The following is a 16,068-nucleotide window of genomic DNA, read 5'->3' on the forward strand; positions in this document are numbered from 1 at the left end:
TTCAAAGAAAAATGAGCTATTTGAGAACTATGTGCAAAAACCGAATACATCCATTGTGTTATTACTTTTCTCTTTATTTTTCTCTCTTTCTTTACAGAGACCAATGCGTCTTTTTTTGAAAATATTTTGAAAATATTTTGTAAATATTTTCCAGCTTCAACCTGGGCCAACTCATGCCCCGAAGCACAAACTGATAGCTTATTTTTGCTATTAGTTTGTAGGACTCTAGGCAAACTTTAGAACTGAGTACCTTGTAGTAGGGACCATCAGAGGTCCTGATGAGCAGACAGTAGGGGACTGTCTGTGAAACATGTCGACCTGGTAGGTGCTAACAGCCCTACCTCACAACCCCTTTTTAACATTCCCCAGCCAGGGAAGCGAATAAAATTATTTTTTTCACTAGCCAGGGAATTTTTAAATTTTTTATTCACATCACAAGGTCCCTACACTTCACTAATTCCATTCACAATGCACTAACACATAGTCTTTCATCACCAAAATAGTGCTCCCGCGTAGCTCGTAGGTCGTAGCACGCCCCGCCCCGTAGAGGGACGGGAAGACCCCCATGATGAAGCATGACACTAAGGGATTCTTAGTGTGTGAGGGGTATTTTAAAAGCACATAGCGCCTTCATTTCACCAATCTGAGGAAGAGCCTTATTCCATCCCTTCTCATTAAAAAACTTTCAAAAAAACCCATAAATTTAACACTTGCACCCCTATTTTTGATAGAATCTTTTTGTTTATGTGGATCTATAAGGAGGGTGATTCTATCGATTCCTCTATACTTCCTCTATTGTTTTGGAATATAAATATACATAACATGAACTGGCAATATGAAACTACTGTTATGATATTTTAGCTGCATTTACAGTGTCCCACCCACATTCCCTTCCTTAGAAATGCAAATGCCCACTGATAGAAGAATGTTTAAGAATATGAAGCAAGGACTGCAAACCCAAAGGGATGTAGCCCCAGATATATTAATAGTCCCTCATCAATCTCTTGATTCCCTCAAAATGGGCATAAAAGCTTATTTGTTGTATGGACAAATGGTTATTAATTTGTGGGATTTTCCCAGTATGTAAATGAGAACAACATGTCTCATAATGATCATTGTTCGTTTACTAAGAACAAGCTAAAAGAAAATAAAGTATATATATATATACACAACGCTCAGCTTTAGAACTTGTTTTCCAAAGAACCGCACTCGTGTAACCAAAGTTGTCAGTGCTCACACCATAGGGTATTTAATCACAAAGTTTAACAGATGCGTTTCAGCATCAAGCCTTCATCAGTGTCAGTTACATTGTGCGAGTTAGCTTGGGTATTAATGCAGACATTCATAGACATAGTTGACGGACTCAGTTGTTATTTCAGGTCGCGCCATCTTGGAACATGTTAATACATTTTCATCTCCTTGCGCGCTCTATTAGACTCTAAGTGTAACCTTGATTTTAAGTATATTTCCGTGTATCGGCATAGCTCCCCGCATTACCACATTGCGGAGAGATACAAAGGGGGCGTAAGGCCTTACAGCCCCCGCTATCAAGATTTCCATCTGTCCATCAAGCCATGTATTGGCAAGTCTACGCTTTCACATACCAGCTTATTTACACCAAGTGCATTGTCACTCAAAATTTCAAAATTTCAAAATTTCATGCCAAATTAAAACTAAATTAAAGCATTCAGTCTGTTGCACCATATTATTACAAGTGTTCAATATTATTCCTAACGCTTGTTCCTTTCTCGTCCGCCTCTTCAACATCCTTATTCCCTATTCGCTGTTATAACAATTAACTTGCATTCTATAAAGATTGGGGTGGGCGGAATATTATAGAGAAAATTAGGAATTACTAGAGGGCAACACATAATAATAACAAACTTAAATATGTTTATTATCACTCAGATTATCTCATCACATCAGTTCATAATTGTTCATTGTCAAATTTAGAAAGTTCTCTTATTTAGAAACCTGAGATAGGGAAAACCGGTCATCTAGGATCAATTACTTGCTCAGCTCATATATTGAATTATTTTCCCAAATGAACAGCCAGTTCTTCTCCGCTGTTCAGTCCCAGTGGTGCCTTGGTCATAAGGTCAATAATATACCTGGATTCCAGGCGTCTCAGTTTCTTCAGTCTATCCCCTCCTCTTACACATTCGGGCACAAAATCAAGGCCAAAATACTGCAGCTTACTTCTATCTCTCTGATGCATTTGGTCGAAATGTCTTGCGACGGGATATGCCGGGTCTGCCTTATCGATCGCCCTTAGATGTTCAAGGACCCTGATCTTGAGTTGATGGATCGTGCTCCCAATATACTTTAGGCAGCACGGGCAGACCAGACAGTAAACTGCATAGTTAGTACTGCATGTCATAAACTTGTTGATGGTTTTGGACATGTTCACGCCAGGAATTTCATATTTCCGCACCCTTCTGCTTCCTGTGCAGGCTTTACATTTCCCGCAGGGGTAAAAACCCCCCATCTCTGCAATTTTGCCTGTCTTGGTGGTGACTTTTTCAAAATGGCTTTTCACCAGTGAGTCTTTCAGGGACCTTGCCTTACGCTAAGTGACTAAAGGTTTTGCTGGGATATCATCCTTTAGGATGGGATCAGTTTTAAGAATATGCCAATTTCTTTGCAATGTTCTTCTTAAATTCATAGATTCGCTGGTATATGGTGTAATCAAACGAAATTTACCTTCGTTGCTAGATTGTTCGTTTTTCGGTTTTGGCTTAAAGAGATCCTCTCTTTTGATTTTTCTGACTTTTTTCAGAGTTTTGGATAAGGAGACAGGGTCATATCCTCTTCTACAAAATCTCTCTATGCAACTCTCTGCTGCCAACTCAAAGTCCTGTTCCCTGCTACTATTCCTTTTCATCCTGAGCAGTTCACCGTACGGGATACTTTGTATCAGTCTCGTGGGATGATTGCTGTCTGCTCTTAGGATGGAGTTGCCTGCCGTGGGCTTGCGGTATAATGAGGTGTGCAACCCATCTTTGTCCACATTCACCCTCAGGTCCAGGTAGTCAGCTGTAGTTGAACTAACCGTTCCCAAAAAGTGCAGGTTGCAGTTATTGTCATTTAGGACTTCTATATACTTTTAATCGAAAGGCCGAACAGACCCTATCGATTAGCTCGATGCACAACAACTACAAGGGATGCATAGAGACAATAGTCACAAAAACATTTTGTATACCCACAAGTATTTTGAAATTAAACATATTTGAAACGTGCGCTTACTCTTTTCTTTCTCTTCCATTTAACCAGAATGAGCCACAGCAACGCATGGCCAGGTACAGCTAGTATATATATATATATATATGTATATGTATATGTATATATATACATATATATATATATATATATGTATATGCATGCCAAACACCTTCTCTCCCATCAAAAAGTAGAAAGGGACACAGAGGGGCTCGTCGGGACCTTTATTAGAAAGAAATCGGCATGACGGTTTCAACGTAGGCCTTTCTCAAATGCCTCAGTTCGCCCCAATTTGTCCCAACAAGTCTTTATAGGGCTCCTCCTATGCAGTGGTGAAGGGCCCAGCTGCAGCTCGTTATCGCGCCAACACCTCTGCAGCCCCTGCCACGGACTGCTAGTACCATCATGCACCTTAGCTGACATCCAACGTGCTGCAGTGGGATAATTTCAGGGAACTTTCTGGGAAATAAAAGTCCTCAGGTCCCCTACTTCCTAGCCTCCTTATCCGATGTTTCCAAGGCTGGGGACGCAATGAAAATGCAGGCGCCCCTCAGAGAAGTCTCAGACCGCCGACTGGCAGCAGCTACTTCAACAACACCACCGGGTCCTCTAGAGAAACCGGACGCCGACATTGCTGGCTCAGGTTTCTGCAATTTTATATAATTCAAACACTGTGCTGTTTGTAACGCCTTTCAACAGGATCCCCAGCCCTGCTCACACCATATATATATATATATATATATATATATATATATATATATATATATATATATATATATATACACACACACACACAACAACTGTGTCTAGGAATTACAGCAGGCCCCATATTTCCACCTAATTTACAGATCCTTTATACCTTCTCTGTAACACCGCATTGTTGTAATAGTGCTCACTCTTTTCTGTTCTCTTTTATTGTCCCCAACATTTTCAATTGCAATTGTAATTTAAGGGTGCCCTTCCACTCTAGGGAAGTGCGAAAACCTATTAACCCAGTCACTGTGATCATGCTGAGCTGGCAAGCTTAGATAACCAATTAACCGCCAGATTAATCATTCTCCCGTTTTGCGAGGCCCTAATAGCGAATCATAGCGATTCGCTATTAAGGACTCGCAAAACGGGATTCATGTAGGAATCGCAATATTTTTTGCGATTCCTACACATTCTTTATTTGCGATTAGCAAATTGCTAATCGCAAATAAGGAAAAACTCCCCATGCATTCCTATGGGCCAAAAGGCCCATAGGAATGAATGGTGAGTATTCCTTATTTGCGATTAGCAATTTGCTAATCGCAAATAAGATAGCGATTTGAAGGGTGCCAGAGGTGTCCAAAGGACACCCTGTAGCACCCCTCAAATGATCTGTGACACAGGTGTTGCACACACACATGTCCAAAGGACATGTGTGTGTGTAACATGCAACTCAGAAAAATGCATTTAAATGCATTTTTCTGAGTTTTCGCAATTTACCGCGAGGTCTGACCTCGCAGTAAATTGCGCCTAGAAATTGCGAAATCGCAAATTGAAATAGGATGTTGAATAGCATTTAAGGAATCTCAAATAGAGATTGCTTAAATGTCATTTCCTCGCACATTTGCGACATCGCAATTAGCGATTTTTGCTTTTGGGATGCTGAATCCCAATAGCAAAAATCGCACTCGCAAAGGGCCGGATTCTCAGAATCCGGCCCTTTGCGAGCCGATTTAGCCTTCATGATTAAGGCTGTAAGATAGGTCTCAGGTATCATTCAGTCAAAAGAGAAGTCTGTGTGTAACCAGGAGGTGATAAAATTAAATTTGATGAGATGACTTAGCCTTTTATCTTTCTGAGGTTAATAAATGGAGCATCATTGTGCCAGTAATAGAAGGACCTGTATTCTACAAAACTAAGAAAGACACAATAAGTGACCACAAGAAAGATACAAATATATGTTTTAATATGTAAAAGCATCTCATGTCGGGGCCTTGACAAATTACGTAATATACTATAAATCTTCATTAAATGTCTATGCTCAGTGCTCGTTAAAATTCCATTATTGGCCAGAGTTCCTTTTTCCTTTTCAGTTTTCCTAATATCATAAGCATATTTGTAACAAGTACGTTATATAAATTGATCATTTCTAAATCGATTGTGGCATAAAAATGGGTGACTTTTGGTTATCCATGAAATAGTGTATTGAAATACTCACCAAAGGTCCTATGCGGCCGAGTTCCCCTGGAAGTCCACCTGAACCATCGGGGCCCTACAGCAGTTACAAAAACATATTAACATCGATATACACAGATGTTAAATAAAGCTTCATGGGCACCTTCATTTATTTCGTTTTAGCATTCAAAGGGAGAGCTAAATGTTCTTCTCAAAGAGAACTGTGCAACCCGCATTCACTGATACATTAACAGAAGCATTTCCAATTGAAATAGGTAATGTGAAAAGTGCACGTTTCTAAGCACTCCTAATATTGGCAGATATAAGAAGCTAAAAACCTTAGTTTAGGATCAAACAATGCAGCCAAATGAGAGAGACAGTATTTGAACCCAGATACTGCTTCACGCAAACACAACAACATAGTTACTAGGTTCTTTTTCTTGCCTAGAAGAATGCAAATCATAGAGGAGCAAATATTTCCACCTCTTTAAATCATCTTGTTATCATCTTTGAATGTTAGGAGCATTATTTTACATCATTTTGCATCACTAAACTGCAGTTGTGCAATATAAAATATGCTCAAATGTTAACACTGGCACTATCTCAAGTTTAGAGAGAGTGAAAGAGAAAGAGCGAGAGAGTGTGTGGGTGTGTTTGAGAAAGAGAGACAGGACGATATCTGCCTTCTTTATTCAAAATATTCAACTTACTGGTGGTCCTGGTCTTCCACTTCCCTAAAGTAAAAAGAGAAAAAACAAGATTTAAGGAAACACCATCAAATCAGCTTCATAATATCATTACTTGAACAGGCATAATGCCTGAATACACATCATTTGCTAAACAAAGCTATATACTATTATATTTAATCAACGACATCACAAAACAAATTGACCAACAAACAACAAAAGAATACTACAAGTGGTAGTCTTTTATTAAACAACTAAAACATGAGTGCAAATTGATAAAAATAAGGTTCCATTGTGGTGATGTTAAAATCTCTCGATAAGCCCTCACAGTGACAATAATCCTTAGCCTAGGAATAAACACACACACTTTGTAATTCAAACATTTTTGATACAGAAAAAATATAATGGATTGAGGAATATTAGAAAAAATGGACTTGAGAAAGCAAGGGCGAAAAATTAGTTTAGAATTTCAATATATGCACTCACTGAAAGGCCTTCATCTGGAAAGGTGCTGATCAACAACACTGTGTGAAGCAGCACACATGGAAGTTACAAACTGGCCTTTAAGGTTTGTTTACGTGCAGGAAGGGACACCATCCTGTACATAAACAAACCTACCTGTTTGCAGACACCCTTGCTCTCTGGTGCAAGGGTGCCTGCGTTGGCGCTAATTTGTGAAACTTAGCGCCATCACAGGGGGAAACCCGAGGCTGCACCGTATCCTTGACAATAGGGTGCAACCTCACATTTCTGAAGTGGCGGAGAGAGGCGTTAAGCCAAGTAAGCTAACGCCTCTCTCCACCACTTCTTTGAGAATATGGCCCTCAATGTATAATAGAAGAACTATCTTAAGAAGGAAATATACAGGATTCAGATGCACTATAGGTTTTAAAGAACTGTTCTGGGAACTAATAGCTTGGTTTTCTTAGAAATGCTGTCATTTGGAAGAAGAAATAAGAGTAAGCACAATGAAGCACCTATTACCATCATAATAGGTAATACATTGTGCAGATCTTTTTTACCTCCAAAAGAATGTACCACACCTACATAAAGTTTTAATTTAACAAATTGCTTTTAGACAGGAAGAGATCGTATGCAAATGTCAAAGGTCAAAGGTGAAGGAATTCTCTTTTTTGTGTCTCAATTACGCAGGGAATTCAAAGGTGTAGTCCATGATAGGATTAAATCAGATATCTACAAAGCAAGTACATCTTCTCAGACACTTTAGTCCTTGTAACTAGGCAGCAGCACCAATCAAAAGAGTTCCATAGTTGGTATAGCAAGGATGTATAGCATTAAACAAGTGATGAAGAACCATGCTTTATATAAAGTGGATAATGATCAATCTCTAAGAACAGGTTAAAGAGAAATATTTTCCTGTTATCTTGGTAGATGTTTGACTAACGTTCAATACAGTTTATCTTTGCATAGCATTGAAGAACTGAGAAATTAAATTCAAGTGCAGAATACTCTGGGTTACTTTGAGCAGAATGGATGAAGGTTTAGTATTAAAAATGGTACATTACATATGAGGAAAAGCCAGCAACAGTAAGACACTGGAAGAATGGATTTCCAGAACCTAGATTAGGGGTAGTTTGAGGTTCCAGGTTGGTGATCATTCGAACCCTATACATTTTTCTTCACTGATGTTGACAGAGTATAACGGGCCCCCAGAAAAAAAACTGACTTTGGATATTAACAGAAATTGTATTTAATATTTTGAAAAATCTTACAAAGAAAATGACTTTTGATGTGCCTAAAGTGAAATATACCTTGTTTTATAACTGGACATTAGCAAAGATGTTTAACTATAAAAAATGCCATCCAAAACATTAACTCTGTCAGGAAAATATGCCAAGAATACTATTTGAGCTTGTAAATATAACCAAGATTAAAGGACTAAGGACTGTTTCTAAGACTGTGGATTACAGGTTGTTCACAAATGTTTACTGGTTCTTCACATGGATATTATTAAAATGAAATTCTCCGATTAATATTGGGGGTGTTAAAAGGTTTGCCTTCCAGCACACTGGTCATGTAAACAGACACAATATCAAATAGATAAACAGTTCTTTTAGTCCCTTCCTTGATTATTATCATGAGAAAATATGGTAAAAATGTGAATAAGGACTTGAAAAATAAAATTGCTGAAACCAGAAAATCGCCTAAAGAAGTAGCTTTGGTACGTACAACTATGTCAACACCCTGCTCGAAAACAAGGGTATCTTGAACCTGATAACTGGAAACATAATTCAAGTAAATTGAATTTAGATTGAAATGGGAAATAATTCAGAGTAATAAGCTTGCTTTTTAGCTTTCATAAATATGGTTATTCTTAGGAATTTTCCTTACTGTTCAAGAGGGCCTTTAAAATAGAACCAACTAACAAAAATGTGATCAAATCACACTAGATTTATATCAGCATCTTGGGAATTACATTAATGACAGTTGATAGATGGAGCATGAGAAGATATGAAAGTGTATGAGACTCCTGTTCTTTTCCTCTGGTAAAGGGTTTGTAAATGTTAGGCACCACATATTGATTTAAGATGGATACATTTAAGACTTGCATTTCAAGGCAGGTTTTCCCAACCTTTGAGAGTGCACACCGTTCTTGAAGTTTAGGACAGGAAGTTACACAGGTAATACAGTAAATTTAAAAAGCATTTTAAAACCATCCTTCCCTCCCTGCATCTAATCTTTATATTCTGCCACCAATTTCATTAAAGTGACCAACTGTTTATTTTGAATGTATTTGTGCACGTTGATAGTTTGAGGAATGTATTGTCTGAACAATATGTTCTTTATCCTTATGTATCCATATGTGATCTTATATCACTAATATCACTAATATGTAGTGATTAGCTGCATCACTGTTCTCCTAGTCTGTTTATAAACGGTTTTATGATCTTTACAACCTGGCACAAAAAATATATCTTTGATTTCTCCAAAGAATGTTTTCTTCACCTTTCTTGTTCATATAATTCTTGTTTGTTATATGTCTGATGGTCATATGTTTGTTCCATATTTACTCCAATGTCCCCTGACGGTTTATGTATAGGATTAGGATTAGTCCAGACAGACCCATTTGTGCTCCTAAAATAGACTCACAACTTCAAGACATTTACACATGTGTTTCAGTTTTAAATGACAAAGCTCTGTCATTTGAGGGGGACACCATGTGCACTACCCATTTACTGAGTGTCGCTATCTTCAGCTCACTGGGCTGGAGATGACTGACAGGGATAGAAACAGACTTCAGCAGCAGAATGGAATTACCACCAGACTTCTCCTGCATAAATTGGCCTGCCAGTCCCCTGCAATGTTATCCTTTGCGACCTCCATGTATAAGAGGATGTCACATGTATGAATGCATATAACTTTTTTCTGAAATGCATACCTGTTTTATGTGGCCTGTTTTTTATCAGGGGCCATCTGACTAAGGATATTTCTACAATGTGATTGATGTGTTTGATGTATTTTATTTACTGTTGATGTCATTTATAGTTATATTCTGTCATAACCGAATAAAGACTATTTGAGATGAGACAGTTCCTGTCCTTGTCCTCTACCTTTTCAATTTTTCCTCCTCAGAGGTGAAAATCCTAACAGGTTAAAGGGCATCTGAGTGGAGAGGGCTCAACCTATTCTGTGCCATTGTTTTGGGTCTTACTGAAGGAATCACCCTACCACACCTCTCTGTCCTGCTGACACTCGAGGACAAAGACTGTAGTTTCAACTGTCTGTAGGGAATAAACAAAAAGGCAGAAACTACCTGAAAGTGGTCCCAGAACTGGGCCATTGAATGTCCTTTCTCTGTCTGCAAAATGAGTATAAGTATCAGTCAATGTGACAGGATTTCTCGTAGACCAATGGCAAGATCCTACACAAGCGGAGACCGATAAAAACATCTGAGCTCCAGGGTTGAAGTAGTTGACTGCCAATTCCTCGTTGCTGCGTTCAAAAACAGAATCCTACACGTTGTCCTATCCTCCGCAAGGAGCTGTCTTGATTCACATAGAAAGACAGTATCTGCTGACAGTACTGCCTGCTGAGGAGGGGTTTTGCAGGTAACCTTTTACAAAGGAAAAACCCACAAGGCAGAAAGAGCTGAAGCTGGTCTGCATTGTTCCACAGAAGGACCTACTCAGCCATATGGTGAGGCTTTGGCACAGACTTACTAACATTTTGCATCAGGACTGTCTCACTTTTTTGGCGCAGTGCAGATGAAAAATCAGTTTGGGGAGTTAACAATACACGGAAAAGCCCGATTTGCCTTGCATCAAGTAGGAGTTAGATAGAGCATGGATGCTCTCATGCATCCAACCATATATTTTGATGCAAATCCATATTTACAAAGACTTGTAGACATGGATTTGAACTAAAATGGAGGGCCTACCTGACGCTCGCGAGAAGTGGAGAAATATCTTTATCTCTCCTCATTATATCTTCTTTGCATGTCTGCTGCATTCCGCAATAGACTTCAAATAGGAATAAACTTGCATGTCAGAGCTATGCATGCGTGTCAGTACTTTGAATTCCTTCCCCGGTCAGAAGGAAACAGAGACAGCAAGGGTGTCCATGAAGGGCAGACAGGAAAAGAAAACACCTATGATGGCTTGGCACTGAAGATAACTGCAGGCTGCTCAAAGTGAAATCTTCGTTTGTTTGGGTGGTGGGCTTGAACTTTGGCCGCAAAAAAGATCCAGCAAAAGAGATTCCTCTCCCCAGGACTGATGCAAGTGAGTGCAACTCTACCCACCCCTAACTTCTTCTTACACCGCCCCATCTCTTAGGGCTCAAGGCAGAGGCCTGCTTAAAGCCACACCAAATGAAGACAGCAAAACAGTCATCAAGGCTGGGGCAGCATCAGCACTGCTTTTTGCTGGAAGCTGTGTTCAAGCCCACACACGAGCGGAGTGGCTGTCCGGCCTCTGCCTGCATCATCTAGCGGAGAAGCTTGCACTTCAAGACGTACATGGACTGTGTACATCCAAGCTTTATGTGGCAACTAGAAAGATAACGTTAAAGTCATTCTTGCTTTTGCCAATAGTATCGTTTTTAATGTAGCACTCAAGAGAAGGACTTTGATTGTGTCCTGCAGGTTTTGTAGCAGCCAATGATGTTAATATACTAGTTTGCTTCCTACACATTTGTTCCCCCGGAAATGATTATGTGAATTTTACTTTCAGTGTTTTCATGTGCAGTATTTGACTGTGTCATATGATTAGAGTACTTTTCTTGCAATTATTTCATAGCTGGTATGACATGCTTCTGAGGAAGACTTGGGCTGCTCTTCCTGCTAATCTGACGATCCACTTAGTATTACCTTTGGGTCCCAACAGTAGGTACACCACAGTATGTAGGAGGTCAACTTCTCTCATTGTCGCAATTTGTGCACAGTAACCCCCGACTGCTATAGGACTCCTGAAAATTCCCCACACCAACAACCATATCACTTTGGGTCTATTCACAAACGTATCACCAAAACGATCGAACGTTACTTCTGACAGAATTAACCTGCTTTCCAAGGTGGGAAAAACAGAACACTCCCAAAGATTGTGGGCATTGGGAAAAATGGTTTCTGCATGGAAAAATGGTTTATTCATGGGCAACAATTTAATGATAAAGATACGGTGCGTCATATGGGGGTGTTGGGGAAAAGGAAGAAGATACAGGATTGCACCTTCTTGATATGGAGCGGTTTGCGCTTTGCCATTATTCATGAAACTCATTCACATAGTTCCCTTTTCACTCTTACTCACTGCAATACTTCTTGATATCCTATTCTTTAGGTTTAATTAACATTTAGCTACTTTCATTTTCTGTGATGGTGATTATATTGCTCATTGCTCCACTGGCTGATATGTGCTATCTAGTGCTTGTTGCGGGTTTAAAAAAATATGTTGATGGGGAAGTGATAGGATTTCACTCTTGCAATGATTTTGAAATCTGCATTAACAGACTTTTTATCAGCTGCCATAATATGAGTCACATTCCTTGTATGACAACACAAAACAGGTCTTTAGTAATTAGTTTCTCCATCATTTCTTTCGTTACTTTGATCATACACCCCGTCCCATCTTTCGTCAATACTGACACATTTAATTTATTACAGGTAAGTGCAATCATTTCTGTCAAAGTCATGTAGTATTTAGGATGAATTACTCACTACAAGTCCGCGTTCTCCAGGAAGGCCAGGCTCACCCTGAAAGTAAGTGGGGAAAAAACATACATGTGAATTTTCAATGATGTTTTTATTTCAGTAGATTATTAGCAGTAACCTTTACTGATTACGTTTGCAATGAAAATGTGGTGCTGAGCATGTACAATGTCCTTTCCAAAATGTAAATATCTAAATACTGCGAGACGGCTAGGCTAGAAACGCTGAATATATTTTTTCAAGTTTCTGGGTATAGTTCATTTGTATGGATCCCAAACCGACATCCTGAAACCAGAACGTCGCACACATTCGGGCCAGTTCTCAAAAACGTGTATGAGTGTGTAAAAGAGTCCTAAAGGAATACTCTTTCACATACTCTTGCATGCCTCGGTGGTTCGGCTCTGAAATGCTTAACTCCCTAATGGTAAGAAATACAAAGAAGAATAGTGGTTTCTAGTTATACAGACAGCCTCTGAATATTTCCTAAATATTCCCATTTTAACCCTATTTTAGATATTTTGGGGGCAATTCATATAAGCATGTAAGAGTACCAAAAGATTACTACAAGAATACTACTTTATATGCCCGAAAATTCTAAAATTAGATTTATGATTTCTTCAAAATTGAAAGATACTGAAATGTAGTTGACAGTAACACGAATCTAACTGGTTTGGGGATTAAAGGGATTCAGATATGACAAAATCAACAGCAATTGACAATCAATGATGCTCGGCTCACATGTGTCTTTTTCGATGACTTTGAGCATTGCCTTTTCAATTTATTATTGCAGACGTAAGTCAAAAATGATCCTTGTTAGTAATAGTTCATTTGAACCACATATGGGAAGCCCGATCCATTTGCCACTCATTTGCATACCATATCTTCAATTCCCCAGAAGAACAATATGGTCACTTGTAGGGTATGAGAGACTGAGGGAACCAAAATCTATCACAATCAATATTTTGACTGAAGAAATGGAGCAAGATCTACACACCTTTCACTTTTTGGGTAAAATATGGCAATTTCGCAGATATCTGCAGGGGCGGTCGACATAGAGTACCATCCGCTAATTTTACCTTAAAAGCGTCATGCCCGCTAATTTTCGATGTCAAGCACTCTTTTCTCTAACCTTTTGTGTTTTAAGTTTTGTCTGCCAAAGTTGCATAATAATGCATATTTATAAAGATATTGCATCGTCCTTTGGGCTTTTGCTTTCCCAATTCTGCTATTTGCTCTCCTATTGTTTTCTGAACTGTTGTTTTCCCAGGAAAGGACTCTGAAAATGTGCAAATAAATTTCAGTTTGAAACATTTGCCAAAGAGACAGACTAGCCATTGTGAAACAGAAAGACTTCCCACCGGGCAATTCATGTAAAAGCTGAGAAAAGAGCAGCGTTTTTCAAAGACACCAGGAGGCACATTTATGAGATGTCCAAGATGAGATCTATGAAGCCACGCAAGGAGGGCACCTTGCGTGGCCCTGAGTGGCTATATAAATCTGGAGTACTGCAATGCATCGCAAACTGCTCCATTGTGTTACTCTACCCTTGGAAGGCTTTAATGGGTATTGCATGGGTGTTGAAAACACACGATGATGGACAGAGTACTGAAACTTTCCAAACAATCACCCCCAGTCAAGAGATCTGAGTTAAATCCATTGTTCTTTTGTTCACCATGCCATCCCAGTTTGGACCAGCTGTGGTCCGTATAGGTAACAGCAGTAGGGTGGTGGTGCCTCATGGGGGGTGGGAAGGGTTTGAGGGATGATCAGAGGGAACATTAAATAAATTGTAGGTGAGAGGTTACGAGGAGAAATGTGCCTCTCAGGCCTGATTATGTGCAGGAAAGTGCCCCTTCTGCACCAAAAAAATCCTGCATGCAACAGAGGCACACTTGCAACGTGGTGCAAGGGGGCCTGCATTGACGGTAGGCAGCCAAAATGGTGCCAGTGTAGGGACAGGGATAGGAATGCGCTGTAATCTTTTAAATATGGCACATTTCTACATTTTCACTGTAATTCAGTGCAGCCAGCTGACTTGCTGTGCTGCACTGTGCCAAATTCACCTAAATAAGCCCCTTGTATTAAATATTTCCAGAACTGTTATTTTCTACAGTCTCGCCATAGAGTAAGGATTTCATTTCAGGTTACAATTAATGCATCTAAATCTAAACACTGCAATCATGATTACTGTATTCCAGAAAAATGTCCCATTGTACCGATTCTATACACCAAGGGCCAGATTTATTAAGATTTTCTGTCACCCTTCTGCCATGCAATGTGGCACAAGGGTGACACACAACTTAAGTGAAATGTATCAAGTCATACAGGGCCACCTTGCATGGCTCTCCATGGTTTGATAAATCTATAGTAGCGCAAGGCAGTGCAAATCGCTACTTTGCGTTACTCTGTGGCAGGAAGGCATTCCATGGGTGGAGAGTGGGTATTCCCCTGCATCCACCTATGGATTTTGGCATTCCCAGATTTGCCATTAGTAGTAGACCTGGGAGTGCGTCAAAATGCTACGCCTCCCCTGGTGAAGCATTACGAGAAAAAATATCTTTATTTCTCCTAGTTCTTTGCTCTTTCTATGTGTGCTGCAGTTTGCTGCACATGTAGAAACAGGAACATGCTTCAAAGTATTTTTTTTGTGCAGAAAGGTGTCCCTTGCTGCACAAAACCAATCCTGCCTACAATGCTAGAAGCCAGCCAAAAGTGCACCAGTGCTATGACAGGATAGGAATTTGCAGTAAATGGTAAATACGGTACATTTCTGTCCTATCCCTTTCTTGCAGGGCAGTGCCACAAGGTGACTTGCAGCATTTTGCTGCATGAAAGAATGATAAATCTGTACCCAAATGTATTTGTCTTTTTTATAAAGGTACGCACCAGTGTACCCAAACCTACACTACTTTCATGTCAGTCTCTTTGTCGATGGATCCATAATACACTTGCGTCTACATTTCTGCTACTCTATTTCTAGAAGGATCAACAATGTACATGAGCCTAAACCTTGCCTTCATACTAGCCTCTTGTAAGAGAAAATCCTCCAAGTTCTGGAGACTGTCCCCTTCATTCATTCCGTGTTGTTTATGGAAAGATTCATCATGCAGCCAAGTCCACACTCTGCATTTATAATATTCTCATTTAAGGGAATGCATCTTGCAACTATGTCCATATATTGCATTAAGCCTCTTTCAGGAAAATTCCACAATGCATCCACTATGCTTTCGAGTTAACACACTTTATAAATGACCGTTTATTTCTAGAAGACCACACCCGACAGTAAAATTAACTCATTATATAAATTGGTTCACAGTTCTTGGTAGGTGGTTTCTATTGAGGGCCTAGCGCCTCTCCAGCTACTTTGATGTACCCTTAAACCGCAATCACAATTTTAATTACCTTTGGTCCTCGTGGGCCACCAGGTCCAGGTGCTCCCTCCGGCCCAGTCAGTCCCTAGAGGAGTCAAATGAGAAATTAGAGATCACAAATATGTGGATGGTGAAGCTATTTTCTGTATTTTACATGGTTGAGATTTACTGGTAAACCCAGCAACAGGATAGGAAAGAAATCTGTAAAAGGTTTGGAAGGACAAAGTCACGAGTAACTTGTAGAAATTATTTTTAAAACATACAGCTGTCAGTTGTCTACTAAAAACATACCAAGCCAAAGCCATGCAATACCATATACATTTTTGACTGGGGCGCTTTCGTAGGAAAAACATTACATATTTAATTTTATTAAGTTATTTATCTATGAATTTATGTGAGCATTTTATAATGGATTTTTACTTTAGCACAGAGTTAGCCAAGAGTGCACTGAACTGCACGGTACAAATATTTTCAATATAATCAT

The 16,068-nt window shown here is 39.4% G+C and overlaps 1 long non-coding RNA gene across 1 annotated transcript; it reads right to left on the reverse strand.

Moving 5' to 3' along the window:
• Nucleotides 1-5,405: 5,405 nt before the first annotated feature.
• On the reverse strand, nucleotides 5,406-15,669 carry LOC147668256 (uncharacterized). Its single transcript, XR_015304139.1, has 4 exons — nucleotides 15,616-15,669; nucleotides 12,223-12,258; nucleotides 6,075-6,098; nucleotides 5,406-5,461 (listed from the first exon to the last, which is right to left on the reverse strand). It is a non-coding gene; the product is annotated as an uncharacterized LOC147668256 (long non-coding RNA).
• Between the last annotated feature and the right edge of the window lie 399 nt (nucleotides 15,670-16,068).

The sequence above is a fragment of the Lissotriton vulgaris genome, unplaced genomic scaffold (genome assembly GCF_964263255.1).
Source record: "Lissotriton vulgaris unplaced genomic scaffold, aLisVul1.2 SCAFFOLD_12117, whole genome shotgun sequence".
Lineage (NCBI taxonomy): Eukaryota > Metazoa > Chordata > Amphibia > Caudata > Salamandridae > Lissotriton > Lissotriton vulgaris.